Source organism: Myotis davidii, unplaced genomic scaffold, assembly GCF_000327345.1.
Source record: "Myotis davidii unplaced genomic scaffold, ASM32734v1 scaffold1025, whole genome shotgun sequence".
Taxonomy (NCBI): Eukaryota; Metazoa; Chordata; class Mammalia; order Chiroptera; family Vespertilionidae; genus Myotis; species Myotis davidii.
In genome coordinates, this window is record NW_006297812.1 from 1,075,337 (window position 1) to 1,095,811 (window position 20,475).

The 20,475-nt window shown below is 49.2% G+C and overlaps 1 pseudogene; it reads left to right on the plus strand.

The window, feature by feature from the left end:
- The first annotated feature begins 3,426 nt into the window (after positions 1 to 3,426).
- Positions 3,427 to 4,382, plus strand: LOC102758416 (annotated as a pseudogene).
- Positions 4,383 to 20,475: the final 16,093 nt, after the last annotated feature.

The window sequence follows — 20,475 nt, forward strand, 5'->3', positions numbered from 1 at the left end:
GGGGGCGGGCCCCCAGCACACGCACACACAAGGAGCTCCTGCTCTGAGCCTCCAATGCGGCTGGGGGCAGGCCCCCAGCGGGCACACACACACACACACACACACACACACACGGGACACCTGCTCTGAGCCTCTGCTGCCAGACTGTGGCCATCAGTAGGACATCCACTGAGGGCTCCTGGACTGTGAGAGGGGCGGGCTGGGCTGAGGGAACCCCACCCCCCAGTGCACGAATTTCATGCACTGGACCTCTAGTCCTATATAATAAAAGAGTAATATGAAAGTAGACCCAACAGCAGAACAACTGAACAACCAATCAAAGCATAATATGCTAATGATATGCTAAGGCTGCTCAACTGTTCGCTATGACATGCACTGACCACCAGGGGACAGATGCTCCAATTGGTAAGTTAGCTTGCTGCTGAGGTCTGGCTGATTAGGACTGAGTGAGATGGGCCAGACACACCCTGGAGCCCTCCCACAGTCCCTCCCTGGCCCAATCTTGCACCGGTGGGGTCTCTCAGCCTGGTCTGCACCCTCTCACAATCTGGGACCCCTCAGGGGATATTGGAGAGTCTGTTTCAGCCTGATCTCACAGGCCACTCCCCTTGGGAGGGTGCCAGACGCAGGGCTCATGGCTGGTGAGTGCTGTTGTGGCAGCACGAGCCTCTCCCAATCGGGACTGATTGGGCATGCGCCCATGGCAGGCACAGTTGGATCGGGATGAATGGGAGCAGCAGGTAGGAGTGGCAGGTGGTGTTGGACTGCCAGTTTCGGCCCAATCCCTACAGGCCACCCAGAGGGACCCCACCCATGCACGAATTCATGCACAGGCCTCTAGTTTTATTATACTTACTAGAGGCCCAGGGGTACAAAATTCATGTGTGGGTACAGTCCCTAGGCCTACAATCAGGGACATCTTCCTTAGCTGCCCACAGCTGGCCCTGCCCCCCTGCTGCCACCCACCCTTGGTTCCCCATTCGCTATTAGGTGATCTGTGCCTGACAGCTAGGGAAAGGGACTGAGAGGTGGTCAGTGCACCTCATAGTGACTGGTCCAGCTGTCGTTCTGGTCATTCTGCCATTAGGGTCAATTTGCATATTATTTTTTTATTATATAAGATAGAGGCCTGGTGCACAGATGGGGGCCAGCTGGCCTGCCTTGAAGGGGGTCCCAGAACAGGGTCGGGGGGCCTGTAGGGTGTCAGGGTCATCAGGGCAGGGGCCACAGGGTTTGCAGGCCGGCCATGCCCCAGATCAGGGTGGGGGTCCCGCTGGGGACAGGGCTGGCCTGGGAGAGGGGCCTGGGAGGTTTGCAGGCTGGCCACATCCCCAGTTGGGGTGGGGGTCCCCATTTGGGGGCAGGGCTGGCCTGGGCAAGGGGCTGAGGGTGGATTGCAGGCAGGCCATGCCCCTGGCTTTGTCAGGATGGACGGATGTCCGGAAGACGTCTGGTCCAATTAGCATCTTGAAGGAGGTCCCGGAACAGGGTCGGGGGGCGTGTAGGGTGTCAGGGTCATCAGGGCAGGGGCCACAGAGTTTGCAGGCCAGCCATGCCCCCAGATCAGGGTGGGGGTCCCCGCTAGAGACAGGGCTGGCCTGGGAGAAGGGCCTGGGAGGTTTGCAGGCTGGCCACATCCCCAGTTGGGGTGGGGGTCCCCATTTGGGGGCAGGGCTGGCCTGGGCAAGGGGCTGAGGGTGGATTGCAGGCAGGCCATGCCCCTGGCTTTGTCAGGATGGACGGATGTCCGGAAGACGTCTGGTATCACCTCTGCCTTGGCCCCTGCCATCATGGCTTTGTCTGGAAGGACGTCCGGAAGATGTCCGGTCCAATTAGCATATTACCCTTTTATTAGTATAGATTTTTATTATGTATCATCTATCTATCTAAACCTCTAATCACCCATCAATCCAGCTGCATTAGTTTCCCAGGACTGCTGCAGCAAAGTACCACAGACCAGGTGGCTTAAACCACAGACATGTACTGTCTCACAGCTCTGGAGTCTGGAAGTCTGAGATCAAGGAGTCAGCAGGGTTGGTTCCTGTGAGGGCTGTGAAGGAAGGACCTGTTCTAGGCCTCTCTCCATGGCTTGTAGATAGCTGTCTTCTCCCCGTGCTTCTTCACATTGTCATCCTGCATGTATGTCTGTGTCCAAATTTCCTTCTTTTTCAAAAAATGTATTTTTACTGATTTCAGAGAGGAAGGGAGAGAGATAGAGAGAGCTAGAAACATAAATGATAAGAGACCTCCTTCACATCCCACACTGGGGCTCGAGCCCACAACCCGAGCATATGCCCTGACCAGGAATTGAACCTTGACCTCCTAGTTCATAGGTTGACACTAAACCACTGAGCCATGCTGGCTGGGCCAAATTTTCCTCTTTTATAAAGACACCAGTCATATTGGATTTTGCCCTCCCCGTCACCAATGAACTGATTAACTGTATGAGCTCTGTAATGACCCTGTCTTCAGATAAGATCATTTCGAAGGGACTTTAACATATGGATTTTGGTGGAATGTAACTCAACCCATAGCATCTACTTATGTTTGGATGCATTTCAAAGTAAATGTCAGACCTTAGTTCACATCCCCCTGGATACTTCAGTGATCATACTTCATACTTAATGAAGTAGAGCTCTATATCTGTTTATAGCTTATTAATGTAAAATTTGCATATAATAAAATACTCAAAAAAAAGAGAGAGACAGACAGAGGGAGAGAAGGCTGGTTTGTTTCAATCATAGGTAGAGTTAAGAAGGAGGCAATATCATATTCAAAATGTTATTCATGAAAATCAAAGTGATGACCCTAGAGGCATTTACATAGGACATCAGCTCTGAGAGGCTGTATGGCTGCTGTCATCCACCTGTATCCCACAGGTTGACCTGGTTGGATGGGTGAAGCAGCAGGGGAGGGTAGAGCCTGGAATCAGAGTGGTTGTTTGTGGATCGCCTCACCTACAGGACAAGCTACCCCAACCACCCCAGAAAGAAGACAGCCTCCTGTATTTTAAAGACCCTTGAAACTCTTCCCTACTGCTTGCCACCATGTCTCTTTCAAAAGGAAAGAAATCTCCCAACTTTATGGCTCACATGCTCACAGTCTTCATGTTCAGAGAAGTCTTCCTTGGGTCATAGTGTCAGTGCCAGCCAGTCAGCTACGGCTGGTAGCAGCAACTTCCCCTCGGGAATCCTGGTCTCCACTCCTCCTCCAACCCTGTCTGCTCAGTGGTGGGCTTGTCCATCCCTGCCTCTCTGTCACCTCCACCTGGGCCTATCCCCCTGCCCCCTGCCAGAGGCTTGGCTGGCCAAGAAACAGTAGTTGTAGACGCAGGCCCCTGTCCCTCAAAAGCTCCCCAGTTGTTGCACAGTCTCACTGTTTAGGGAAAGTTTATACTAGAAACTGAAGGCAATTAATGTGTGAATATGATCAGATTTCTCCACTAAGTCCTCAGCCTGATAAGGAAAATCACTTGTTGTCAACCTAATGGAGAATTCTAAGAAGACATCTGACTTTTTTCCAGATGAACTTGAAGATTATATCCAAGTGCAGAAAGCCAGAGGCATAGAACCAAAGGCTTGTTTCAGACAGATGAGAGCGGACTATTTGGAAACCTGTAGTGACAAAGAAGAGGTTTCAGACCCAGGTACGAAATGTTTGACCAACGACTCCCAACTGAAAACATCCAGGCCCACCCAAGACCATGCAATATTTCACAAACAGTGGGAAACCAGTTACCTCAGTGCCCACCAGCTCAGGCTGAGGCTAGACTCCCTGAGCTACTGTCGATTCACCAGGCACTGTTTCTCGGGGAAACCAGCACCCCTGATCTGTAGTCAGCAAGAGTATAATTACAGCTCATACAGTGTGGAATCAGAGTTTGCAAGCACCTCTGAGAAAACAGCACCAGTGCCCACAAAGCCAGTCACAAATGGATCCAGGAAGAGAAAACAGCACTCAGAAGAAGGTGGAGAAAAATCGGAGGAGAAGCAGCCCAAGCATAAGAGGAAAAAAGGTTGTGACGAAATAGATTTAGACAAATACAAGAGCATCCACAAAAGCAAAACAGAGGTAGAAACAGTCAGTATCAGTACAAAAAAGCTTAAGAATCCAAGGGAGAAACAGACGAGATGTAGCCTTTAGGAAAGAGGATCGTACGCGTAGAAAAGAGAAAAAAGAACAAGGCAACAAAAGGGCAGAGGAGGAAATGCTTTGGGACCAGTCTGTCCTTGGGTTTTGAAGCTCTTGAGTTGATTCTCCTGGGGTTAAACTGAAAAATGATTGAGGCGCTTGGTTTTATGATGTTCATGTTCACAGCACTTTTCTCATGGAAACAGGCACTTTCACTTCTAACAAAGGCCAGGTCAACAGAAAGTATTTAGGACTTGGCCAGGTGCTCAGTTGGTTGGAGTGCAGTCTCAATAAGCCAAGCTTCCAGGTTCCATCCCTGGTCAGGGCACATATCGGGAGCAACCAATGAAAGCAGAGATAGGTGCAGCAACAAATCAATTCTCTCTCTCTCTTCCTTCTCTCTCTTTCGCAAATAAATAAATAAATAAATAAATAAATAAATAAATAAATTTTTAAAAAAGAAAAAGAAAAGTCTTCCCTGAAGTTCACAGGCCATTTTACTGCTCTGTTAAACCCTCTTTCCTTGAGAGGAGCAGGAAACAGGAAGGCACCTTCTCTGAATAAAGCGCTCCTGACAGGACTGTAGGACACTTTTCTATCTTCCATGTAAAAGTCCCAACCTCAGAGGGTCCCTAACAGCTCTGCCCTAATCATGAGCAAGTGGATCTGTCCTGCCCCAGCCTTACCCCACCCTTCCATCCACTACCTCCACAGAAATGACAGAGGTGGGAGAACAGACAGCACCTGCTGCAGGATTCAAGTTTGGGGACGTGCCTCCTGCTACTGTCATCGCTGACTGTCTTTACCAGTAAGTCTGTGTTACTAGCCACAGTGGCCTTGGAGGGTGGTTATTGAAAGCTTCGTTTTCCTTGAAAGTTGGCCAGCTCTTTAGGCTGAGCCACTTCCCTCCCATTACCCAATGCTGGAGCTGGAGTTAGCTTGGTTTTATCTCCGTTGGAGAAATTCTCACTCCACAGCTTTGCCATTCAAGGCCGCTGCCCTGGGTTGGCCCTTCCCATTATGTCTATTGCATAACAAGCTCCTTTGTTCCTGGCTAAGTGTCAATATTACTCAAATATGACAATACCCCCTCTGTTGTCTTCCTCCAGGCACATCAACATCAACCTTTCCGTGAAAACCAAATCGGCAGGAGCCTGCTGGAAATTGATTCATGATGCTGGAGAAACTTGCTGCGGATGCTAAAGAAATGCCTATTAGTGGCACCTTCTCTTGACTGTTTCAATATTGCTGAAGGCCCTGTTGCTTTGTCAGCCACACAAGTAATGAGCTTTTAAGCGTTATCTACTTCTGCCAATTGTCTGGTCATTTCTGGACTCACTTAAGTTTCCCTGGAGCTATAAATGGCCAAGCTAGGAGTAACCTGAAGAGGTCATTGGGTCTACCCTCCTCCAACTCCCTGGCTAACTGAACCACCAATATCTATCCACTGTCCAAGAGAAGGGGGCATCCATTATCCCTTCAATCCTCATAAGATCCCCAGTGAATGAGGAGTTCCATTCCCATTTCACAGATTTAAAAAAAAAATGTTTGAAAGGAACACAAAGCTATTAAATGGTGCACTGGCTAGGAATCCAGATTTAGGACTAATTTTATTCCCCCAGACTGGCCCTGAAGCTTTAGAGAAAGCAGTTCAAGGTCATCTTCCCTTCCTCTGCTTTTCAGCTACCCATGACAAAGAGAACTAGGGCTTTAACAGGGAGCTTTGGTCACAGAAGCAACCAGAATCCCAAGTCTTACCTCTGTGGAGCAGGGTTCCTTGTAGAATGGAGGGGAATCAGTAAGCATGACTGATTTGAGCTAGCAACAAATCTTCAAGACTGTGTGGAGAGCACAGTCCCTGAAAGCCAGGGCTTTTCTTCACTACCCTCCATGGGGAAGGAAAAGAGAGGCACTTGTGATGTGCAGACTCACTGGTCCACAGCCTGAGCTGCAGTATCCCATTGAGATTTCCTGATGGAGTGGCAGCCAGGGTGCGGAGCCTGGGTTACGGGTGGAGGACTGCAGGACTTCCTTGGAGAAGTCGCTGGATGCCCCCAGACCTGTGCCCATCCTTTGCCTGCCTCTCTCTGTGAGACAAGGCTCTCTGAGTTTGGGGAGCAGGGCCCCCTTCCTAAGCTGGAGGTAACACGCCCCCCCTCCCCGCCGGCTCCAGCTCTGCAGACCTATGCTGGCCCCACCTCCTCACTCATGGGACATTTGAACTTGGGCTTGGCTGTGTCTTAGTCTGTTCAGGCTGCTGTCACAGAATACCACAGACTTATCAACAACAGAAATTTATTTCTTACAGTTCCAGAGACTGTAAGTTTAAGACTATAGTGCCTTTTTGTTGGGTTCTGGTGAGAGCTTACTCCCAGATTTCAGACAGCCAACTTCTATCCTCGTGTGGCAGAAAGAGGGGAAGCAAGTTCTCTCCTGACTCCTAAAAGGACAGTAATCCCATTCAGGAGGACTTCACCCTCACGATTTCATTTAATCCTAACTACCTCCCCAACCCCCCACCTGCCAATATCATCACATTGGGTGGTAGGGGTTCAACACTGAATTTGGGGAGAACACAAATATTCAGTCTACAATAGCAGGAAGATTTTTACTTTCCTTTTGTGTTTTCTGCTTGTAGCGAGAGCTATTCCCTGCCTGGCTCTCTCATTGTGTTTGGAGAGGTAAGTTCATTTGAAAAACGTTGGAGGTTGTGTCCTCAGGCTTTGCAGCCACCCTGTACCCTCCCACCCATCAAAGCGTTGCCTTAGTCTGTAGTTTGGGAAGAGTATAAAACCAGGTGGGCTCCCAGGACATAAGAGAAGGCAGGAGTACAAGGGGAGGTGGAGACCTGAGGGTGAGGGATGGGAGAGAGAAAAGCAGAAGAAAGAGGAAGCTAGAGGAAAGAGGGGGGGAGGAAAGAGAGGAAGTGGAAAGATAGAAGATGGGGAAGGATGATAGAAACAAGGAAGGAATAGAGGGGGAGAAAGGCGGAGATGATAGCAAGTGCTTGGTTGCAGGCCAGACTATGTTTCTGGGCTGCTGCTTGCTCAGGCCTGGCTGAAGCTGACAATGATTTTCCTGGGGGTAATACAGGCTGAGCAGTAGAAAATAGAAGCTGTTCTAATAGTATTGATAATATTAATAAATGAAAGAGCTAATGTCGACGGTAATTGGGTTGAAAGAAAAACTCGCTGCAGTGAGAGGGAAGCCATTCCAATGCCCATTTGACTTCAATTTGTGTCTTGTAAGGAAATTGTAAACCCTTAGAAACTGAATTTTCACGCTGGAAGGAACCTTGAACCTCTCAGAGGCTGTCAGCCCACTCATTTTACAGAGAAGGCTCAGAGGGATTAAGTGATTTTCTTAACACAGCCTTGCAAATTACCAGGGCTGTGGTAATAGCAAAATCTGAGCCGGGAAATCTTACCTCCCAGTTTGAAAGGCAGCTGCATGCTGCTGAGAGTCTGAGCTCTTACCCCAGCTCCCCTCTCGGCCCAGCAGCGAGGGCAGGGAGTACTCCGTTAGGGTCTCCTCCGCAGGAAGGGTCTGGGAACTGTTGCCATGGAAGAACAAAGTCACTTCTCCCTTGAGTGTAGCGGGGTTCACTGGGAGCCTCCCTTCCTGCTGCGAGCGGTACCCTAAGAACAAAACTCTACAACAGCTCACGATTCCCAGAAGCCACAGCTCAGAACGCCTGGCTCAAGGGGAAACGTCCCATAAAGTATTCCAGCCCCACAACAAAGACTTGAGGAGTTTGCCCACCATGTGGTGCCAGGCTAGTGTTTTTCTTTTCCTGCTCACCCAGGCCCATGCTGCTCCCTCCCCATTAGCCCGGCCATATAGACCTGCACTACCCCATACGGTAGCCACTAACATGGCTACTTACATTGAAATTCATGACATGAAATAAAATTTAAAAGTCATTTCCCTCTACTAGTCACACTCCAAGTGTGGCCTGTAAGCCAGTGGCTGCCCTAATGGACAGCAGAATCCAGAACGTTTCCATCCCTGCGGAAAATACCATTGGACGTTGGCAGTAAAAGGCCCGCTTCTGTAGTGTCCCTGTTCTTTGTATGTTTGTCTTACTGTTTCTAGTGGAAGCTGCTGGAAGCCCAGCTGGGGGCAGTTGCAGGATCCACCGGGCTGTGGAGTGCCCTGCAGGCCCAGGAAGGTGTGTTTCCCTGTATAGCTGCCGCCGTGCCTCCTTTCAGAGCAGTGGACCAGCAGGAAGAGGAGACTCCGCACTGCCTGCAGGGGCTGACTAGCTGGTCTCTTCCCTCACCATCATCTCTGACTCCTCCGTTCCTCCTCCGTATCCCTGGTGACTAAAAGGTAAGTGGCTTGAATAGCCACTCAGGCTCCCAGGTCCTCCTGAATTGAGCTGAGCACTGGATTTATCACCCACTTCCAAACTGACTCATCCCTCTTCCCCCTTCGTGGTTTGTTCCTGCATACCATGACCTCAATTTCCAATCCAATATATGGACTAGCAAAAAGGCAGCAACCACAGCGACCTGCAAATTGGAATCCAAAAAGAAAAGGCCAGACTCATGTTTCCGGGCAATTACTGACTTCCAGGAGAAAGAGGAAAGGGCCATTTCTTGCTTCCCCACCAAGTGCTGTGTATTTTACCAATCAAGCAAAAAGAAACAAGACTAGTGGGAGATCAAACCCACCAGTTTCCTAAACATTATAGAATGCTCATCTGTTTTTGTTTCTACACCCCTCTGATTAGCTCAGATGTCTCATGGATTCATTCACTCACTCACTCATTTTTCTTAGCCAAACCTGCACATCTGAATCACCTGGAGAGTTTTTTCAAAGCACACAAACCCAAAGTATAGGCAGGCAAACTGAATCTGAGAATGTGGAGAATGGGGAGGGTGTTGAGGGGCATGGAGAGGCATTGGGCCTGGGCTCATATGTCTCCAAAACATTGCCAGCTTATGCTGTTGCTGGCGCCTGAGTAGTAAGCCCTGTGTTCATTCATTCCCTTGCCATTCATTTATCCGCTCAGCAAACATTCCTTGCACAGACAATAGGGTGGTGAAGGCCTGGGAAGAGGAGATGGGAGTGGGCTGGAAGAGGTTAATGGGAGAAAAAGGGGGATCTATGTAATCCTTTCAACAGCAAAGATTAAAAACAAACAAACAAACAAACAAAATTCCTTGAATGCAAGGACTGTGTTAGGTGATGGAGAGACAATGGACCATATGCAGAGGTCTTTGGGCTTGGCTGCACATTAAAAACAACTGGAGAGCCCGGCCTGTGCAGCTCAGTGGTTGATCATTGACCTATGAACCAGGAGGTCACGGTTCAATTCTCAGACAGGGCCACTTCCCCAGGTTTCGGGCTCCATCCCCCTTGGGGGACGTGTAGGAGGCAGCCCATCAATAATTCTGTCTCATCATTGATGTTTTTAATCTCTCTCTCCTTCTCCCTTCCTCTCTCTGAAATCAATAAAAACATAAAAACAATTAAAACTATAAAACTATAAAAATTATTTTTTTAAAAACACACCTGGAGCACTTTTGAAAACCTGATGCCCCCGGCCATGCTCCAGAGCAACGAAATAAGAATCTCTTGGGAGTGGGCCCGAGGTGTCAGCATTTTTAAAGTGCTGCCCATGATTTCAATATTTTGGCTTGAGGGTGAAAGAATTCTGTGAAAGCATGGGCTGGGGCGGATGGGGGTTCTCACTTGTCCTTGTTGGGGAGATCAGCAATCTTTCCCATGGAGGATGCAGTCCCAGCACCCATGCTAGCCTGCTGAGTATCCTCAGCGTCCTTCATCAGGCAGGCGGTAGTGCAGAGAGGATGGGGAGGACTCACCCAGGGAGGGTTCTAAGGACATAGGACTCAGTGCTGTCCCAAAGAAGGAAGAAACAACCCCGCCCCCCCTCAGTCCCTCAAGTCGGTGGGACCACAAACTGGAACTTGAAATGGCCTGGCCCCAGGAGCCACATGATCTCTGCCTTGAAGCCAGGTGCTCATATGCTCAGGGAACACCACCATTTCTAGGGGGAGTGGGACAAGGCCAGAGGCAGACATCTCTCATCTCGTTCCATTATTTGTAATCTTTTGTCAACACTTTTGATCATGTTTTTTAAACAGTTTCTGAGCACCTAGCATGACTCAGGCATAGACACTGGGAGCTTAGAGATGAAAGCAACCTGGTCCCAACCCCTGGAGAGCTCATGGTCTTCGGCAGGGTACACACAGGGCCTTGGGTGCTTAATCCATAATCAAGGGCATAAAGAGGGAAATAGCTGAGGCTCCGAAAGAGACTGATGTCTTCCATGTCTCTGTGGCTCTCTGACAGGGGTTGAAATGGAAAGATGCTCTTCGTCCCCTAAGCTGATTTCCTAGTGGCTGGTAAATAATGCACATGCTTTCTGGGGCTCCAAGGCTGGACCAACTACCCTTTATTATTCAAAGTAAACCCAACTGCATGTCTACAGCCAGGAATTCAGCTCTACACCCAGCGTTCTGCTGAGCCTGGGGTAGGCGTGTGGCAAGACCCCGGCCCACTGCCTTTCACTCTTCAGGGGCTCTGCCTCTGCTCTGCCTTGTCTCAGGACAAGGCCATGTGAGAATCTACATGGGCACAGCCTAAGCGTTTTTCCCTTTTTTCTAAATTTAATGTGTTTTTTATTGTTGATAGTATTACAGAGGTCCCCCATTTTTCTGCCCTTAGCCCCCTTCACCCACCCCCTGCCCCACCCAAGGGCTTCACCACACTATTGCCTGTGTCCATGGACTGTGCATCTACGCATATAAGTTCTTTGGTTAACTTCTTCCCCTCTCCCCCCACCCCTTCCTCTGAGCTATTTCCTACTTAGAGAGTGTGTTTGCCTCTGTTGCTATGGTAGTTACAAGCCCGAGGTTCTGACCACAACCCTTAGAGATGGCCCCAGTTCAGGAAAGTGTCACCAGGCCAACGCTTCCTGGAACGGGAAGAGTCTTCCAAAGCTGCAGGAGACGGTTAGCCGAGCTCCGTTCTCTTCTGCTCGGCACCCGTTCCCTTCTATTTTATCAGACACTCTCCAACACTGCAAAGGAGAGGCTATGCTACAGAGCAGTCATGGCGAACCTATGACACGCGTGTCAGAGGTGACACGCGAACTCATTTTTTTGGTTGATTTTTCTGTGTTAAATGGCATTTAAATATATAAAATAAATATCAAAAATATAAATCTTTGTTTTACTATGGTTGCAAATATCAAAAAATTTCTATCTGTGACACGGCACCAGAGTTAAGTTAGGGTTTTTCAAAATACTGACACACCGAGCTCAAAATGTTCGCCATCACTGCTCTAGAGGGAGGGAAGGAATTTTGGAATGAACAAAGAACTAGGTTCAGATACTGGTTATTCCATTATAATTAGGCTGAGTCATATGAAGTTGATGATATATTTCCATTTCTACCTACATATGCAGAAATTTTATAGATTTCAACCTGTAGATAAATTTAATCTCTTTATGCCTCAATTTGTTCCTCTGTAAAATGGGGGTGAAGTTACTTATCTGGCAGGATTGTTGTGAAGCTAAGTGAGATGTATAACCGTGTGCCCAGACAGTATCTGAACAGATTCCTTTCACGTGAAAACTGAATACTCAGCATCTACTAAATGCCAGGCACTGGCTCAAAATGACAGCCGTTGTCATTATTGTCATAAGCAGTATTATAGCATCTGGTCATCCTTCCTTGTCCTCAGCCACAGGCCCCTGCAGAGCCCTGTCACACCAGCAGTGGAGTAAGAATGGGTGTGGTGAAGGACTCAGGGTCACACAGGCCCAGAGTAAGTCTGGGCTCCGCCCTGTCCCACCTGGGGGCAGGTCATGCCTTCTAAGACCCTCGCTTCGCCCTCTGCTGAGGGGTGCTCACTCTTCCTCCACAGTTTGTTTAGAGAATTAAATGGTTATACGTGCAAAGTACCTGACACAGAGTAGGTTCTTCATAAATGGCCTGAGGCCACAAGAGACATGGGTGAGGACTCTGAAGGGAGCAGGAGAGGGGCTCAGGACTGAACAGGGATGTGGGGAGAGCTGGAAGCTAAGCTGACCGCAGGGGTTTCCCTGCTCACCCTCTGGGACATCACCTGGGGGAGAGGTTCTGGCTGTCAGAAGCCTGAGGGAAAGACCTCCTCCCACTGGAAATTGTACTGGAAAGAGAGAAAGCGCGCTCAAAAAACATGATTACTGTAGCCATTGGCAACCAGATGCCGGATGCAGCTAAGGCCCAGCACCTTAATTGGGGATTAGAGGCTGAACTTTACCAACGCACTGCCTCGGTGGCTTCATTAAGAGCTGGAAAATTCTCCGTGCAGATGCAATGACCTTTTGTGAAGTGACCTAGAGTCTGGCTGGGCCCCAAGGAGCATCTTGCCCCGTCAGATGCTGCAGTAACCTCCCCACCTGTCCTGTCCCTGCCCAGCACCACGGGACTTTGCCCTGCCTCCTCCACCCGCCTGCAGAACCTTCCCTGAGAGATGGAGAAGGGAGATAGACCAACCACACACTCTCTGTACACTATGGTGTCACTTGATGGAGCCCGGGCAATGATAACGAGATCATCTCAGTTTATTTGGGACTCTATCTAATTTCAAAGCACTTTATTCCTTGGTATCAGAATCTCCTGTACATTTGTCTGTATATAGAGCATTCAGCCCAATGTGCCCTGGAAAGCATAAATGTGAAGTTATTATTACTATTATTTAGATAATTTCCCACTGAACTACAAGCTACTTGAGACTATAGCTGTATTTTTATTCATCTTCTTGTCCTCTGAACCTAGCCCTGTGTGTTTTGAACGAAATACAGAATAGATATTTGTAACTGTTTAATGAAATAAGTTCATTTAAATTTCATAAAAGTCTGTGAAGGGGTTTCCTTTCATTTAAAAACAAGGAACCTGAGACACAGGTAAGGAAAGTGACACAGAGAGAAAGCTAGGGTTAGAGGACATTCTATGCTGAGGGTGAAAGGAGGATATGGGGCGCTGCACTGGGGTTGGTCAAGGAAGGCTTCCTGAAGGAGGTGCCATTCTATGGGCTTTTCACAATGACTGAGCTTCAGAGACCCATAAGGATGAGGAATCAATAACAGGGAAATGCATGAGTAACCTACTGGGGAAGGAAGGAACACGCTGCAGGGAGTGGTGTGGGGAACAAAGATTTAACAGGGCAGGCTGAGACCGAGCCTGAGAAGGTCTTGAATGTCACCCTCAAACTTGAGGCTTTATCCGGAAGGCCATTAGGCTGGGGCACACCTGGACCACCTTCCACCCCAAAACACCAAACCTGGGCCTGTGTCTCTTCCATGTGGGGCTCTGTGTTGGCCACTAGTGCTGGCTCTTGAAAGGATCGGAGCACTTTCACCCGAGTACAAGACAGGGTCATCTGCTGGGCAGCATGATTCATTCACTAGTGCCAGGAAAATAAAGAGAAGCAATCTGCCTGGGCCTCTAATGAGAAAGATTGGAGCCCACAGGGTGCATGTTTATTACTGAGGACGCCACATTAATTATGGACTCTGAAGGGGGAGGGGAGCTGTGTGCTCAAGCCGGGGAACTTCTAGAAAAGGTAGCCTGAGTCAGGTGCATATCACATGGCCCAGCCTTTAGGGCTCACACTCAGCCGCTCCCTGAGGAATGTTTGCTCAACTCTGTATTCATTCATTCATTCATTCAGCAAATGTTTCTTAAATACCGACTTGTCCAAGGCACCTATACCAAGGCCTGGAGGCCCAGGTCCTGGAAGCCCCCAGAACCTGGTGACTGTTGGAGACAGGTGCACACACCCTGACATTTAGAATAAAATTTGCTGGGATAGACTCACCCAAAGCACAGGCTCCAAACCTAGTCTGGGGTGACTCCGATGGGCAGGGGTTATTTGGAGCTCCTTGCAAGCCACCTCTGGGGCTGGTTCTTTAACTTTTCAGCAAAGAGAGCCACTGGCCCAAGGTAGAGGGCAGTTGTACCAGATCAAGAGCCATCCTAGGACCTAAACTCAGAGTGTTGGAACCAGAGCTCTAGAGACCGTATGAAAGATCTAAGGAATTTGAAAGATCTAAGCTCCTTGGGCACAAGAGCCTTGTCATCCTGATTCGTCACTGGGTGCCTAGTGTCAAGTACAGGGCCTGGGGGTATTGTGAATATATGAATAAATGAATGAATGAACAAATTCAGTCACTTTCTAGCTCTGTGACTTGGAAGGATCACTTCACCATCTGAGTCTCCCCCAATGTCTGTGAAACACTGATAGCCAAGGGTTGTGCGGAAAATTGCTGAGATGATCAAATGTGGCGGCCCTGAATGTGTACGTTCTTATAGAGGTTGTCTCTAAAGTAGGAAATTAGACCACTTTGAGGAAACATGATCTTTTTCATAGCTGCAGCCTCCCAGGATGGTCACTTCAAGACACTTGTTTCTGTTGAAATTGAGGTCTAAGCAACACCAGTGATTTGGCAAAAGTCATACCACCAGATCACAAATGTAGGTCATTTGTCATTCCATCATTCAGTTGCATCAGCAAGTATTCACGGGGCCCCCATCAGGTGTCGGGCACACCCAGCATTCTCTCCACTACATCCAGCTGGGGCATGGTGTAGGCTCGCCAAATGCCCATCCTCGGAGACCATCTTATGCACCCTCTTCCTCTCACAGGCTAAGAGAAGGGCACTAGTTGGCAACAGGCACTAGGTCAGTGGACTGGGCAGTGGTGAAGTGAGCTTCAGGGATCTGTTTTCTGACTTTTGCTCCAGGATCCTCCCTTCTACATCTCCCTCCTCTCATTGAGACCAGGGGTCTGTTTCCCAAGGATGTGAGAACAGCAGTAACTACATGGTCCACATGTATGGGGAGTGGCAATGAGAAGGGAGCGAGGGAGGAGGGTAGAGGCAGGGTGGAGAAGAGAACCCGCTAGAGAAACTAGAGCTTGTTCAGACCCTATGGTCCCCAGGCAGGAGAGGTCCTCCTGTGCTGTCCTCTGGGAACACTCCCCGAGAGCTGGGTAAGGCTGAAGAAACTCCAGGTGTGGAGTGGGGACCAAACTCCTGCAGATGGGTCTCCCAGAGTCAGCCCCCAGGTGCCCGTTGGATGTTGGCTCTAAATTCTTACCTTTATCCATCCTTGGGACTTGTGGGTAGGTGTGAGGCAGAGGAATGAAAGCAGGGGATGTGGGGAGGGAGAGAAGTATGTTGCCAAACCCCATTCTGCACTACAGCTTTAGGGGTAAATTCTACATGAGTGCAGGTGTGTACATGTATGTGCGTGTGCATGAGTGTATGCATGTGTGTGAGTATGTGCATGTGCATTTAGGTCAGAGTTGTCCAGAGAAAAAGAACTAACAGAATGTAAAAAGATTTATTTTAAGGAATTGGCTCACATGAATATGGAGGCTGGCAAGTCCAAACTCTGCAGGGTGGGCCAGCAGACTAGAGACCCTGGAGAGCCGATGTGCAGTTCAAATCCCACAGCTGTCTGCTGCAGAATAGAGAAGAGCCGATGTTGCCGATGGAGTCCCAGGGCAGCCGGCTGGGGAATTCTCTACTGGACTCTTCAGCTGACTGGATGCAGCCCACCCACATTATTTCCTTTTCTCAAAGACCACCCGTTAAATGATGATCTCATCTGAAAAACACCATCACGGAGATACCCAGAATACTGTGTGACGAAATATCTTGGGCACCCTGTGGCACAGCCAAGTTGCCATACAATATCACAGCACATCCGTGTGCATGAGTGCTTGGGAGGGCTTGAAGCATGGTGTCTCCCACATCCAAACCAGCCCCCAGCACTAGGAAGGGCGTCTGCCATGGAACTTAGCATGAAAACCAAATCTCGCCAACATGTCCTCTCAACACGTCTGTATGTCTCCGTGTGGGGTTCCCTGTCATAAGAGTAGTGAGTCTCTCTGATTCTGGGTCCTGGGTCAGGGAGTAGATGTGACCAGATGCTGGTGATAGGAGCGCGTGGTTCTCTCAGTGCTAACCAGAGTCCCTTTTTCAGAACTCCACCAGCCACTTTTCCAGCACTCACAGCACATCACTGTCCAGAAATGTGGCCATCACCCTCTTTGCACGATAATGGAAGCACTAAGAGGAAGTGCCACGTCAAAATGACACCCTGATCAGGGACTGGGCTCGCTGCCTGTCCCATCTGCCCCGGGTGGTACATGTTTAACCAGGAAGCGTCATGTGGAACTGAGCAGGACACACCTTGGACTGGATCCTCTTTCTCTCACTTCTACCTAAACTGCACCCTTCTGTAGAAATGGGCAAGAGCCTGTGGTCTCCATCCCACGTGTGGCCTGTCCTCCTGACACCCGCCTCTCCTGCACCTGGTCCTGGCTCCAGCTGCCCTTCCTAGGCCTGCTCCCGTTCCCATGTAGAACATGCTGGTTCTATCTCTACACCTTTGAACTTGTGTTGACATAATGCCAAGTAAGGTTCCCTTTTTTGTTCTTCTCTCTCAGATTTTAGATATCTGTGCCCTTGATTCCACCATGACCTTTGTGGTCATTTTGCTGAATTTCTGGAATATCCTATAGAGATCCTGATTACAGTGACATCAAACACAAAGATTCGTTGGGGAAAGGGTATTCTTATATAGCAGAGTCTTCACACCATCAAGTGTGACACCTCTCCCTTTGTCTTTATATGATTGTCCCCAATTTTCCTGTTTGTGGTTAGGTTTTTGGTTCCCCAGAAGCAACCTCTGAACCAAAAGTTTGAGAGTAAAGTTTATTGGAAAATACAAGGAATTCAGGGAAGTGATCCAGGGGAGGAAGGCAGCCAATGAAAAGGCATTTTCTGAAACCAGCTTCTCAGTGGTGACGGGAGCTGAATCCTGCAGGGAAGCTGGAGATGGCGCTATGTTCATGCCTCCGAATTATCCCAGCTAAGGAGCACGGGGCCCCTGCATGCACTCTCATTGGTCCGGGCTGCCTCTGAGAAGGATTAACTCCAGGAGCTTCTGTCCAGACTGTGCGGTCGTGGTTCCCCACAGGGCAGCCACAGGGAGCAAGAGCTGGTGCTACAAAGAAATGGTGGTGGCAACCGTGGAGGTGTGAGCACTGCCCGGGCTCCGGGCAGCCTGTATGACAGGTCCTCCTTCTTAGGAGGGAAACTGGGGCTGTGGCTGGAGGCCATGACAGTTCAGTATTGGTAAGGGCTTTCTGTCTGAGATGGTGGTGCCACCACAGTTTTCAAGCAGAAGCCGATGGACATGTCAGGGATGCTTACAAGGAATCCTGCCGCCAGGAATCTGAACTACAGCAGCGGTTTTCTGCAGAGATCCGTGTGGCGATGCTATTAAAATGAGACACTGGCACTAGCGCAGCTGCTCTGGCCTGTGGGGCCAGGTGACCTCCAAGAGCCTGTCCCACGTCACCAGCCCCAGCAGGTGGACAGGCCAGGGCTCTGTGAATGGGAGCTGGCTCTCCAGCCCTGAGGACTCTGCCCCTTTTTTAGTAAATTGCTTGGCACTTTTTTAGTAAATTGTTGAGCAATTTCATATTCTTCCATTTGAAGTAAGCATCACAATGAATTATTTGAGCCTGAGCAGTCGGGGTTCTGAGCACAGCGGGCTCCTAGAGAGATCACGGCTGGATGGTACCAGATGGATTCTCTGTACACAAACGCTCAGAACATGGCTTCAAAGTGGTGAGTGCTCTTCGGGAAGCTGGGACTGAGCGAAGGGGCCAGGAGAGGAACCGGTGTCCCAGGAGGAGTGGGAGAAAGCAAGGCCCTCCCTGGCCCCAGCGAGTCCACTCCATCCGTCAGTGAACTCCCCGAGCTCTCGCGATTCCTGGGCATTTCTCTTTTCCGACTCCTCTAGTAAATGCCTGTGTGGATGGGGGGCAGGGAGTAATCAGGGGGCACACTGATGGGTGGAGCCAGCCCCACCCACCTCCACCCACTTACTGCAGAGGGGTAGGGACAGGCCTAGCTAGCCCTCCTAGAAACACTACCTGTCCCTATCGAAAGAAATCTATTGCTTATAAAACATTCTCCACATCACAAGGGATGCCTCTGCAAAATTAGAATTCCTAGGGGAAGGTGGGGTATTAATATATTGTTCCCCAGGGTTTCTGAACATGAACTTCTTCACTCTGAGATTCATTTGGGGGCAGAGATGCTGTGTTTTGATTCAACTGAATAAACATATATTGAGCCTCTACTATGCAGAGGCAGCCTCTGTCCCAGGCAGAAAGACATGGCAGCTTACGGGAGAACTAGGCAATTCAGCACCAATGCTAGCTCAGTGCGGTGTGCGAATGCAGTGATCTTCCCTCATTCCTCCTCCCTTGCTCCCTCCCTCTCCTCCTTCCTTCTTCTCTTCTTCCTTCCTTCCTGTAATATATATATGGCACCTACTAGGTAGCATCACTTTTCTAGTTGCAGAGTATGTGGTGCCATATATAACAAATAAAATCCTTGCTCTCATGAAACTTACATTCTAGTGGTTGAAGGTAGACAATTAACAAAAACATCTATAAAATAACTTGCTATGAATGAAAGTAATTTGACTAGAGGGTACTTGGGGGAGCTATTTTATTAGGGGTGTTCAGAGGCAGCCTCCAGCAGATGACTTTTGAGCAGAGCCGTAAGTAAGAGGAGGGAATAAACAATGAAAAATGAAGGGGAAGAACATTCCTGCATAAGGAAGAATAATGGCAAAAAAACAACAACAACAACAAAACAAAAAAACACAAGCAAAGTTTTTCAAAATAGTGGGATAAGTAAGAGTTGCAAAGGAGGTTCAAGGCCAGGGACCTCATTAGACCAGCACAGGAGAGAACAGGGAAGGGTCAAGGAGGGCTGCCTTCGGGGGTGTGCAGCAGTGGGAGTGGGGTCCACACACAGGGAACTGCAGGGCGTGGCCCAGGGCTGAGCATGCAGACAGCCTCAGGCTGCTGCAGGTGGTCTCTGAGGAACCTGAGCTTGAGACCACAGGCTCCTACGATGGTTTATGAGGCAGAACTTTCAAGTGAGAGAGTTCATGGCTGTAAGTCAAGAGACTCACCAGCTGGGACACTCCTTTCCCTTCTAACCTTGGTGGCCGATCTATAAATGTAAGCTGGCTACTCTTGTTCCTGTGTGCACTGAATACGTTCAAGGTCATGGAGCCCCTCCATGCACAGAACAGATTCTGGGTCCCCAGGAGGCAGAGCTGCTTCTGTGCCCTCAGCTCCTGCCCTGTGGGTGGCTGTCAGGAGCTGAGGACCCACTTGTGAGGGAGGCCGCTCTCCTCCTCACCTGGTGCCTGTCCCTGTAAGCCTGAAGATCCAGCCCTCCTACCCTGCAGGCCTCCCTAGAAACCATCCCCTGTTTCCAGGCACAACTACCCCCACTGTGCCCACTGCCCAGCAGCAGAGTTGTGTGATAATATCACCTAGGACTGGAGCAACACAGAGCTGGCATTTCCTCCTTCTCCTCTCAGAAATCACCTCCATGCCACAAGGCAAACGAGAGGCAGGAACACAAACTCCATCTTTGCAAAGTAGGAGAGACCTGAAACTTGAAGCCACAAGGCAGATGGACATGCCATCCCAATAATGAAGATCCAGTTGGAAGAAGTGGAGAAAGGACCAGCAGCAGAGCTCAGAGAGAACTTGCAAAAGACATTTCTGGAAGGTGAGAAGCCCTCCTTGAGATGTAAAACCTAAACCCCATGATTTCAAAAGCAGGACAAAGGAAATGGAGTGGTGCCAGGAGGGTCTCCAGACCCAACTCCATGAAGCAGAGAGGATGGAGAGAGACCCGGTGCCACCCAGAGACAGTCCATCCCCGTGACAGGGGGCCGGAAGGAAGGGCTGGGCCCGTGGGTTAGCCCACAGCGTCCTATCTTCTCTGGCTGGAGAGAAGTAAAGCCTAAACTGCTGTATGCAGAAGGCTGAGTCCTGGAGAGAAGTTCTGGCAACATGAACACAGCCCAGCCCACACACGCTAACCGCAAGGAAAAACTCCCCTCCCTCAAAAGTGAGCATTTGGAAAGGAACCCGCACAGGTCTAGACAAAGAAAGCAAGAGGGAAGGAGTAAAGAAACAGGAAAAACAAATAGCAGGTGAAGGAGAATCAACAGGAAAATGTTTCGACAGAGCTGAATAAATAGTGACTAAATATTTCACCATGATTTTAAAAGAAAAGAATGAGGCAATTGTCTTGGTGAAGCAAAAACACTGAATAAAGATGTGAAAGAAATTAGTACCTATTATCTAAGACATAAAGGATTGAATGTATTATACAAAAGGGGGGATTAAGTGTATTATGTAAAGTTATAGTTATGAAGGTAAGTACCAGAAAAATACAAACCTTCTAAAATACAAACCTTCTAAGCAAA